The following is a 12,297-nucleotide window of genomic DNA, read 5'->3' as shown; positions in this document are numbered from 1 at the left end:
AGCCTGGCATGTTGAAGAAATACAGGAAATATTTCTTAAAATAATAGTGTATGTATGTATGTATGTATATATGTATGTATGTAATATATTGCTGAATCTTTTAGAACAGTGGCTTTTAACCTAGGGTTATAACCCATTTAGAGGTCAAATGGCATGAAGTTGCATATCAGGAATCCTGCAAATCAGATATTTGCATTATGATTCATAAGAGTAGCAGTTTCAGTTATGAAGGAGCAACAACATTTTATAGTTGGGGATCACCACACCATGAGGGACTATATTAAATGGTCACAGCATTAGGACTGTAAGAACCACTGGTCTAGAGGGTCTTTCTTAGTTTATCACAACATGGAACTTTACTGAGGACCTGGAAATACTGCCAGCCCTTGCTTTCCAGCTAGTCTTGCTGAAAGCGAACAACTGTGCTTTGCCGAATGTCACAGCAGACATAAAATAAGTAGTTTATATATAATAGGGCCATAGACTGCATACACACACACACACATACACATGGAGACCAGAGTTTGATGTCAGGTATTCTCAGTCACACCCCACTGTGATTTTTCTGAGAGATTTTCTCACTGAATTTGAAGCTCATGGATCCACTAGGCTGGTCAGTGAGCTCCAGGTCCCCTCGTGTCCTGCCCACCCCAAGCCCTGGGATTGAAGGAATGCGCTGCTGTGACCAGCTTTTACATGAGACTGAAGATCTGAATTCAGGTCCCCATGTTGGTGTAGCAAAGCATTTAAGCACCTTAGTCAGCTTCCCAGCCCTTACATTTGGTTCCAAGTTTACAAATACCATGAACTACAAACCCGGGAATCTGATGTCCTCTTCTGCCTCTATGGGCACTCACATACAGGTGGTATTCACACACCACACACACACACACACACACACACACACACACACCCTACATAAAAATTACTCTTTAGACAATAACCTCATCCTCTAATCAGAGTCATATTAAATTGAACATATAAATGAATTTTATGGAAACCAATTATTACGGGCATTTCGAGAATTCTTTCAAGTGAATTGTTATGCTGCTGAATTTCCAATAATATAAAATGTTCCTGTTTTCCCTCCTCGGACCTTGACAGCACTGAGTATGGATTTGGGGGTGGGGCAGGAAAAGCCTTTTAGAAGGGTAACTTAAAGTTAAGAATGGCCTGCACTGAGGACAAGTAAGGAGACGAAGAGACTCGGGCTGAGCTCCCAACGCCGCATGTGCCTATGCTCAGCTTTGCATAGGAACAGATTTGTTCATCAGCCTCTTTAGTGAACGCAACAGCCTCCAATCAGGGCCCTCTTGTTCTTCACACTGTGTGCGCCCCGAGGTGCAGGCTCTCTGTGGAAAATTTGGCCTCGTAAGGATGCAGAGACACAAGCGGAAGGCTGGGGCGTGACGTAGGTCCTGTCTTCTGTGCAGCTGAAAGATTTAGTTGTCACTGGAGGTTTAAGTGATTCATATCTAATATTTATGTGCTAGAAGAATTTGGCCAAGAATCCCTTTGGGGTATATGTGAGGAAAGTTCCCAGGAGAGCAGGGGTGGGGTCCAGAGTTGCCCTTCTGGCCACAAGCCCCAAGGACATATGTCCTGACCGAACTGTGCTGGTGTTGTAACGCTGAGCACTGTAGCCCTCTCTACAAGGACCATTTGCAAATCTTCAGGTATCATTCATGAACTACTGTCCACCTTGATTCTCTCCAGGCTCCCCAATCCTCCCCCACCCCCGTGGTCTTCTCTTCTTTCCCCTTCCCTCTTTTCCAAGAAATTTTCCCTTTATAAAAGTGCTCATTTTTATATTTTTAAGACTTTTTTTTTATTGTTGTTGTTGCTGTTGGTTTTGAGACAGGGTCTTTTTGTGTGATCATGGCTGTCCTGAAACTCACAATGTAGACTAAGCTGGCCTCAAACTCACAAGAGAGCCTCTTGCTTTTACCTCGAAAGTATGAGGATTAAAGGTGCATCACCACAATTAGCTAAACATCCTCATTAAAAAAATTATGAGCAGCTTTGTATCGCCATCCTTCTCCTCTGTCACCCACCGCCGCCTGTCCTGCTCCGCGGTCGCCTCAGGATCAGCTGTATGATTAGGCCACAATCTTCAATGAGTAGACACGTTCCTCAGTTCTGTGGTGTTCCTGAAGGGCACTGGAGTTTACTGCTGGGCATAGCACGACCTCTATGTAGACAAGTGGACTGTAGAAATTCATTACTACTCCACCAAGAAGCCCCCATAAATAAGTGGAGAACCTGGACTCAGGCGTGTTGTGTTGAAATCTGCAGAGCATTTTGTAAGAGCTCAGACGTGGATGGGGTGAAGCTCAGTGCATTTCCTTTGTGTTTCCTCAGTATTACTGGATTGAAGAATCACTGCTTCTTATTGGGAGGTTCATTTCATTGCCCGTTTCTCCCAATCCATACTCAAAACACTGAGAGTTTCAAGTGGAGTATATTGAATATTGAAGTAGACTTCAAGCTAGTTTTTTGTTTTGTTTTGCTTTCTTGTTTCGAATCAGTTCTATATTCAATTTTTTAATCCTTCCATAACCCTCTTCAGTGTTTTTTTAAACTAAATTAACATGGCTCGAATGAACCACCCTGCTCCTATGGAAGTCACATACAAGAACAAGAGATTTCTTATTACATACAATCCAATCAATGGGACCTTAAACAAATCTATAGAGGAACTTAAGAAGTATGGAGTTACCACAACAGTAAGAGTATATGAAGCAACTTAGACACTACTCTTGTGGAGAAGGAAGGCATTCGAGTTCTTGACTGGCCTTTTGATGATGGTGCACCACCAGTGAACCAGATTGCTGATGACAGATTGAGCCTTGTGAGGATTAAGTTTTGGGAAGAATCTGGTTGCTGTATTGCTGTCCCTTGTGTTGCAGGCCTTGGCAGAGCTTTGGTGCTTGTTGCCCTCACATTAACTGAAGGTGGAATGAAATATAAAGATGCAGTACAATTCAAAAGACAAAAGCATCGAGGAACTTTTAACAGCAAGAAACTTTTGTATCTGGAGATGTGCCGTCCAAAAATGCGGCTCTGCTTTAAGGATTCCAATGGTCATAGAAACAACTGTTAAATTCAATAAAACTGGGGTGCCTGATGCCATTGCCTTGGAAGTGGGACTTCAGATGGGACCTGATTTGTCATCTGTAATTACTCAATGTGTCAGCTTACTAAATAAGTCTATGGAAGCTCCACAGGAACATTGAAAACAGTTCTACTACACCACAAGCTTGACAGAACTGCAACCTCTATATGTGGGCTGTGATCAACATGTGTGGACACTTAGCAACAGGTTTTGCTGGTCAGCATTTAAAACGTGCTTATTTGTACCAATTGACCTTCCCTAAAATGAGGTTTTGAGTTATATCATTAAATGCACTTCTGTGCCAGAATTCTATTAGTCCAGAATTCAGAAGGGTTAGGTGCCAAAATACCCAGTACAATACCTGTATATTTTTAGCATCATACAGAACCCAAATCCCAGGAACTAAGAACTCTCTAGACCTTCCATGGTATATTCCTTTAGTCATTTCAAACATGGCAGGGCTTCTCTTGTTATCTGCCTGCTCACAACTATGTTTACATCTCCCACAAATGCACCAGAATACCTCAGGTTTGCTTAGCTGTCATTCTTTTTTTTTTTTTAAACTAAGACTTGCAGTGATTATTTAATGTCTTTGTCTTGTTTTGTGCTGTTTTGAGAAACCTCTATTTGAAAATCAACTTTGTTACAGAAGCACATATCTTCAATAATGTCTCCAGACAAAAAGCCTTATAGTTAATTTAATGTTTGCACTCAGGTGCAACCTAACTGGGAGGGCCTGAAAAAGAAACAGGAGGAGGCTATTAAATATTTTTAGTAATGTGTTGCCTTTTTCTTGTGCAGAACAGGTAGAGTATGCTCTTTAATTTAGTAATTATTTTTAAGATGTATAGATACATTGTTGTAGCTAACCAATTCTTAATCAAAATTTCTGAAATTCTTGTGTTTTCTACCTTGTTTGAATGATGGTTTCCCCTTCTCCTTCCAAACTCTTGCAAAAAAGAAAAAGTGGGATCTGCTAGTGAACTGAGCAGAAATGGTTTATATGCCTTTTGAGCTATGTAACTTAATAATTGGATACTTGATCATTTGTTTTATTATGTAATCAATAAAATGGTGATGTGTATTAATGTTAGTTCAACCATACATTTATACTGTCTATGAATGTGTGGTTATCGTTCTGTGGGAGAAATAGTTTGTCAGTGTTCAGCAGCTTGTAAAAACTTAGTGTGAGAGCTTCAACATCTAACTAAATAATGAAATGCAAAAAAGATATTATGAGCCAAGTAGTGGCAGGATATCCTGTTAATCCCAGCACTTGAGAGTCAGAGGCAGGCAGATGTCTGAGTTCAAGGTCAGCCTGGTCTACAGAGTGAGTTCCATGACAGCCAAGACTACACAAAGAACACCTGTCTCAAAAAGCCAAAAGAAAAGTTATTTTTAAAATTTTTTAAAAAAAGTTCCTAACAGGTGCTGTATTAAATGCATCCTGTGAATTATCTCATTGATAGCATTGTGCAGCAACTGCTACTGTTAGTCAATGTAGAAATTAAAAGGCAAGTTTTAAGAAGTTAAATATTTCAGAGTTCCACAGGAGCAAAGTCAGGAACACATTCTCCTCTCTAGAATCTGAGCTTTTGGTTTTAAGTTTTTAGCTTACACCCTAAACTTCCATAGAAATACCACCACAACATTCATTACCACCATTACCATCATTACTAACAACATTACCATCCACCATCACCACCACCATTATCACCAATACCATAACTACCACCATTACCATAACTACTACCATCACCACCACTATCTTCATTACTACTAACATCACCATCACCACCAATACCATAACCACTACCATAACTACCCTGTTACCACCATCACCACCGTTACCATCACTATTACTACCACCTTCATCATTACCACCATTACCATCATTACTAACAACATTACCATCCACCATCACCACCACCATTATCACCAATACCATAACTACCACCATTACCATAACTACTACCATCACCACCACTATCTTCATTACTACTAACATCACCATCACCACCAATACCATAACCACTACCATAACTACCCTGTTACCACCATCACCACCGTTACCATCACTATTACTACCACCTTCATCATTACCACCACCACCATCTCACCATACACACACACACACACACACACACACACACACACACACACACACACACCAAAACACAAGAGTAAAAGCAGCTGTACTCTCATCATTTATAGACAACCATAATAATACTCTAAAGTCAATTCTGAAAGGATGAAATGCCACAGTGGCTTCCATTTTGCAGATGATTGCTTTTCTCTTAGCAACAGCATCTGAGCATTTCCCACATGGTTAACTGGTGGTGTCCCTCAGCATGTTCTCTATGGGATGACTGGCTCCCTGTTGTGTATAATTTTCTTGTGAACCTTTCTCTCAGCAGCTGCTATGGCAACCTGAGGGAAATATGTCTGGAAAACAATGAAGAAATATTCCACCTTAAGTTCATTTCTACTGAGGTCATGACCATTTACTAGCAAAATGCCACCACTCCTCACATACCTCTGGTTTTGCTACTTTCTGTCAAGTTGTTATAACTGGAAAAAGCACATGTTGAACAATAATTTGTGTTCTGTTTGTTTATGAAGCTATAATGAAGTTATTTCATAGTTATTTGTTATTTTACATTTTGCCATATAACTAGTTTGCATGTGACCTTTGTTCCAAATGAACCCAAGTTCAGTATTTTATAATAATTCTACAAAATTATGCACTCCTTTTCCCTTCCAGTGGCCTCTTCAAAATGCTTAGAGCTTAATGGCCAATGTTATAACTAGGTAGGGTCTAAATTACAACTAGATAATGCATGCCACTTGTGATTTTGACTAAAGTCCTTGTAAGACTCACTCCTCTCTTTGGCCTTTCCAGATTCTGCCATGAGATGACACAGAAAGAAAAACTTTACCACCTGACTAGACCTTGTCCTTAAATTTTCCAGCCTCTCAAATTGAGAGAAACCTCTGCTTTTTAAAATTACCCACTGTTTGAGTGTTCTTCCATAGCAGAATCAAATGGCTTCAAGTCTTGTTCCAAAGACAAACAAGGGTCAGCAAAAAGCTCCATTGGAGGCAGTCTAGCAGTCAAGCTCTTAGCCTTCTGGTCAGTAGTCACTTCATGCCTTTGCCTGTCTCCATTAATTAGCCACATGGATGAAGAAGTCAGACAACTCAGCAAACTACAAGACTTCAAGCCTGGACATGTGACCATAGGGAAAGGCACTTGGCTCTGATCTCCACAGAGACTTATTAAGAAAAATACTGACAAGTCAAAGTAGTTTGAATTCCAACAACCCTTTTGCCACTCTTTTCTGTGAGGAGGAAGGCACCATTTGCATTTCCACAGAGTCAGCATCAGTGATAGCTTTCTGTTACTATAATAAGTAACTAAGACAGATAACTTGTAAGAAGAACAGTTACTTTTCTCAGTTCAGATTCATTCCTGTCCACAATCTAGTGACTCCATTTGGGTTGTGTGGTGTCGCATTGTCTGATGGTGGGAACATGTGGCAGAACAAAAACTGATGGTCTCCTGGACATAAAATAAGCCAGACTAAGGAAGAGACCAGAGTCCTATGGTCCCCTTCAAAGGCCCATACCCCTGTGACTCAAATATCCCCACACCAGGCTCTACCTCTTAAAAGTTATATTGCATCTCAATAGCAAGACTGAGGACCAGGACCAGCCCCTTAACACATGCATATAAGGAAGACAGTTAGATTTAGCATTATAGCAGGGACAGACAGCATTTATGCAGCCAAGTGCTTGTCCCATTATTTGGCCACTAGAACAGCCATGGAGAAGCATGCAATTGTAAGACATTGCTATTTAGTAGATTTCTCTTATCACAGAGAAAACCATCCCTTTAAAATTTCCCAGACCTTTATTACGCTGAATAAAATCATCCAGCTCTATTAAACTCTCCGTTTTTAAACTTGGCAAACTGACACAGCACCCGTGTAACAGATACCAGGGAGATATGGAAGGTTCTGTGATCTTCCTTAGGTGGCTTTGAGTTGTTTCACCAAACATTTATGTGGTGGTTTGAATATGCTTGGGCCTGAGAATGGCAGTATTAGGAGGTGTGGCCATGTGGTAGGAAGTGTGTCACTGTGAGAGTAGGCTTTGAGAACCCGTTCCTAGCTTCTGGGAAGCCTGTCTTCTTGTATGCCTTTGGAACAAGATATAGAACTCTCAGCTTCTCCAGCACCATGCCTGCCTGGACAACTGTCATGTTTACTGCCACGACAATAATGGACTGAACCTCAGAACTTGTAAGCCAGCCCAAATTAAATGTTGACCTTTATAAGAGTTGCCTTGGTCATAGTGTCTCTTCAGACACTATGGAAAATGTACTGATTGCCTAGGTATGCTGGAACCAGCTGCCTTTTCCACCCTCATTAAGTGAAAGCTTGAGGAAGAAATGGTGTTGCAGTGTGGTAACAACCATGAGGGAGAAAGTTTTGGGGCTTGAGACAATGCAGAGGAGTCTAGACCTCAGTTGGAGAACTCTAAGGAAGGATCTGGAGTGGTGTCTCTCATCAGCCATTTGAGTTACTTTCTTTCTTTCTTTCTTATTTATTTATTTATTTATTTATTTATTTACTTATTTATTTATTTATTTCCTTTCTTCTTCTCCAGCTGAGGTTTCATTCTGCTGTGCAATCTGGTCTGAGCCTCAGGGATCAAGAGGCCTTCCTGCCTAAGTCTCCCAAATAGCCAGAAGCACACACGAACTGTGCCTGACTTCACAGTGCTGCTCATTCCCCATCCTATCTCAGACTTGTATATTGTTAATTATATTCAAGTCAAATTTAATGTGACTCAGTGTGTAACTTAAGCATTGCTTTGTTGTTATAACAGAAAATAGCATGTCTAGTATACGTTTTATCCAAATATTTAGTTAACAAACACATTGAAATTCAAACAATGGAAAAAACCAAAGAAAAAAATTAAAAACCAACTCACATACCTCCTATGAAATTGGTGCTCTCGGCTGGAATGTAAGATTAGTGATGACTATGAGCTGCTGAGAAATGTTCCAATAAGCAAGGAAGGAGGACATTTGCTTCTTAATTTTATTGTATCACTTTTAGCAGCTTCTTTTCATGTGGAGACCAGAACACAGCATGTCTAGAGTTTTCACAATGTCGTTTGTGCTTGTTCCCAGTGGCAGAATATAAAAGCTCACATTGGAATAGAAATTTCAGAGGTTGTTTTGGCAACAGTCTGGCATTTTAAATACCTACAGAACTCACTGAACTCAGAGAAGTCAAGCTGCTGCCTACCTAGAGCAACTGCACAAACATAAATGTTAGGGGACCTATGCTCTTCTCAAAGTTGTCCATGACAGAGTTGGAACTGGACTTCCCTTTCACTAGAGGATCACAGGGCTAGGGGTAAGTTGTAGGGGCAGAAATAAACCAGTATAGACTAAGACAAAAAAAAAAAAACTTGTAGGTTGATGTCAAGGTGATACATGATTGGACAGTAGAGAGTGGGCAAGGACAGAGTTTTGGAAAGGCAGAAAAGATTGAGAAATCAAGAGATTCAAGAGAGATTCACCATGGAAGCAGACATGGATGTTTCTGTTGGCACATCTCTATATGGATAAGGTTGTTATGAATATTTTGTAAGGGATGGGATTGTACAGGATCATTTGACTTATGTAGGTGGGCAAATTATATCATACCAATTGGATCAGAGTATTTTGGTGTGTTCTTTAATGTGGTGACTTAGTTGAGTTCATAGAGGGTGTAGTGACTGGATGCACAAAGCCCACCATGGATTTGCGATATGTGTGTGTGTGTGTGTGTGTGTGTGTGTGCGCGCGTGCAAGGCTTGGCAACACACCAAGGGAAAGTGAGTGAAAACAACACACTGGGGTGGTCGTGTACTGCCCAGGACAGAAGCCGCTTGGGGGGGCAAAGTGAACCACCTGGGAAGGGAACCCCATGGAAAGGGTGGCTTGTGGATCACGCGACAGAGTTGGGGTGCTCAGTTCTACACTAGAGCAGTCCTGGAGTGAGAAATCCTGTGGAGTGAGACCCCAAGGGATAGATAGCAACAGAACCTTTTCTATTTACCACAACAGGTGGCAAACCAACATGTTAGGCAAGAATCCACTAGAAAGTTAAGATTATTAGCCCAAGAGAGTGTTATTTTTTAAGTAGAGAGGGCCAGTGCTACATTGAGTCATGTGATGTCTCAAGTGCAGGAATCTTAAACAAAAGAAACACAGAGGAAGTCTGCTTGAAGGCTGTAGGTCCCCTGCTATGAGAAGGCACGCTACCCTGAACACAGAGAGTGAGAGATTAGAGGCTGCTTGATTCTTGACAGAATTGTTTGGAAAATTTATTTAAAAGGGGATTTGTTTATTTGAAGATTGTATAAAGATTTAGTGCTCAAGTCAAATTTGTTCTTATAGTTAGAAGAAGAGAGTGCAGAGTTCACGTGAATCTCGTGAGGATTTTCACCCATGGTTCGGAATTAAGATAGGAGTAACTAGTCACTGACTCCAAGTAGAGAGTGGTGATATTTGCAAGTTAAGAGGGTTATGAAAAATAGAAGTCTGTACACCAGGCAGAGAGAATACAGACATATATTATAGAAGTTATTACTAAATGAAGATCTGACATTCCAGACCGAGAGCTGGACAGATCCATATATTTTGGGCTAAGGTCCTGATTTTACAAGTTGCTTACTCATTGATATTAAAATTGATAGAAGGTGTTAGTTTGTTTCATGAGTTACCCCACTAAAGCCATGTGGCTCATCAGTTGCTGACTAGCACGGGTTTGTAAATTTTAAAATTACCACAACTGGGGGTTCATATTCTCTTAAAGTGGGCTCCATGAAATTTTGAGTTAATTTCTTGACATGACAGATTATGAGAGGACTGAGAATAAGATTATATGGTTGTTTTAGTTTATTCCTTTGTTTTATATTGTTTTAAATTTCAAAATGGTGTGATGTTGAATTTTGTGGTTATATTATTTCTCTGGGAGAGAATACAAGATACAAGATACTCTTGTTGCTGACTAAAGGACAGACTGTTTTGGGGGAAAGGTTTTGTCTCTGTGTTTTAAAAGGTGCTTATGCTCTGTATGCCTTCCAGAGCTCTATGGATCAGATTTGATAGAGGAAGACTGCCTGAAACTAGATTCAAGAGGATCACACAAAACAATATCTTGATAGTAAAATGTATTTTTTGAGATTTATATATTGCAGAATGTGCAGTTTTGGTGAAGCTCATCATAAGAATGCTAAACTGGCCTGCTTAGATTCCTGATCTCAGAGAATTTCAGCCAGATCCAGCCGGGACAGACATTAGAGACTGCAGCAGTCATCAGTGTGTTCTTCTTTCTTGAGGCCTGACTGGCGTCCTCATCCCTTCCCCCCTCTAGGTTTCTCAACACCCATATTCAGCTTGAAAATGCTCTAAAGAGTTGTTGTCCGGATTCCTTGGACTTTAGTGGGGGCATCGATAGTGGTTATTCTAAGGTTGTTTTTATGAGGAATTTAGAAATGGTCATAATTTAGCAGGGAGGAATTAGACAGATTCATTTGTACAGACATAATCTCATTTGGTAACTAAACTAAAGTCATATATTTACATTAGTTTAGAACCTATTTATTATAAAAAAAATTAAAGTACAAGGTTTGGACCCAGTGATTCTATTGATGCCTTTGCAAAATTCTGACTTGATTAAACATAGGAATTGGGGCCAAATAACAAATCCATGGCTCCTAGTTCACAGTTATGGTGCTTTAAAAATATTCTTGGCAGAAATAACTGAGAATAGTAAACAGACTACAGTCCCGATTATCTTATATAGTTAGATGGCTTTCAAAAATGTCAGAAATTCATAAATTATGACATTTAATGTTATTTGCTTTTTGTTGAGACATATATGATCACTACAGGTTCCCTTTCGTAGATTTAATGAAGAAATTGAACATCTCTACTTCCAGGTAAGGTATATGTCATGGCTAAGCAGCCACTGGGCAGAAACTGCCTATTTCACCCACAGACTGATACTGTTCAGAAAGGGACACATTATGCCAAATAGTTGACTGATAATCTTTGCTGAGTCAGAATTATTAGCCCTTCAAGATTTATGCATTTTAAAAGTCTATTAGTAATTCTAGGCCAGAAGGCTAAAGACTTGTTTTCACATGTTGCTAAAAGGGGAACAATAGTGGAGATTTGTTTCTACAACCTGCCTCAGTTCTGGAAGCCGTGTTAGGTTTTCTGTGTTTGTAGATATTTGGCCATTCTTAGGTTTCTAATGGAATTGAATACTAATTTAGTTTTATAGCCCACCGAAGTTAATTAGCTTTGAGCAAAACATAGTTGTTTAGATGATTTTCAAATGGTAATTGTTGTACACAGCTTACATTGGAGAGAAAAGCTTTTTTTTAAGTAAACAGAATTGGCAATGTGTAAGTTGATGTCAAGGCAATACATGATTGGACAGTAGAGAGTACGTGGGGACAGAGTATTGGTAAGGCAGAAGAGAAAGAGTAGCAGGAGATTTGAGATGGAGGCAGCAAAGCAGGATGGTTCAGATCAAGGTGAATAAGATTGGTTTTTATCTTGTCTAGGTGGGCGGTTTATATCTTTATTAATTGGCAGTGAATTTATTGTTTAGATGTATTGTGGATTGAGAATTTAACTTATAAATATGTCTGATAAGTTATTGATTGTTGAGTCATGATTTTACTGGGCTGTGGAGGACAATGTGTGAAAGCAATGGGTGAAAGGCAGCTGTTACTAGCAGGGCTAGCTCTGTTGCCTGTGTGAGGTGAGGATACACAGGGCCCATGGAACGAGATGCCTGGGTTCCAGGCTTGCTAACTAACTACCTAGGGGATTGAGCTTGGCTCCACAGTGGAGTGGCTCCTGAGACTTTGAGGGACAGATATCAACAGAATTTTTATTTATTTTTACCTCTACATTAGAACTGGACTTCCCTTTCCCTAGAGAATCACAGGGGTAAGTTGTGTGGGCAGAAATAAACCAGTATAGACTAAGACACAAAATATTACAGTAACATACTACAAATTACACCAGAGGCTCAGGCAAACAACATTTGTTTACCTCCTATACCCTTCAGCGAAGATACTATTGTTATCATTTTATTGAAAAG

At 40.0% G+C, this 12,297-nt stretch overlaps 1 protein-coding gene and 1 pseudogene across 3 annotated transcripts in view; one reads left to right on the top strand and one right to left on the bottom strand.

The window, feature by feature from the left end:
• The window catches only part of PLD5 (phospholipase D family member 5), a gene marked incomplete at both ends in the record, with an annotated part of 347,611 nt that overhangs the window by 106,328 nt on the left and 228,986 nt on the right, over positions 1-12,297 (bottom strand). The gene's annotated exons all lie outside the window — the stretch shown is intronic.
• On the top strand, positions 2,592-3,103 carry LOC308419026 (protein tyrosine phosphatase type IVA 1-like; annotated as a pseudogene). The gene has a single exon. The product of its transcript is annotated as a protein tyrosine phosphatase type IVA 1-like (transcript).

Source organism: Micromys minutus (assembly GCF_963924665.1).
Source record: "Micromys minutus genome assembly, chromosome: 1".
Lineage (NCBI taxonomy): Eukaryota > Metazoa > Chordata > Mammalia > Rodentia > Muridae > Micromys > Micromys minutus.
Note: the sequence above shows the minus strand (reverse complement) of the source record. Positions and strands in the feature narration are given on the sequence as shown.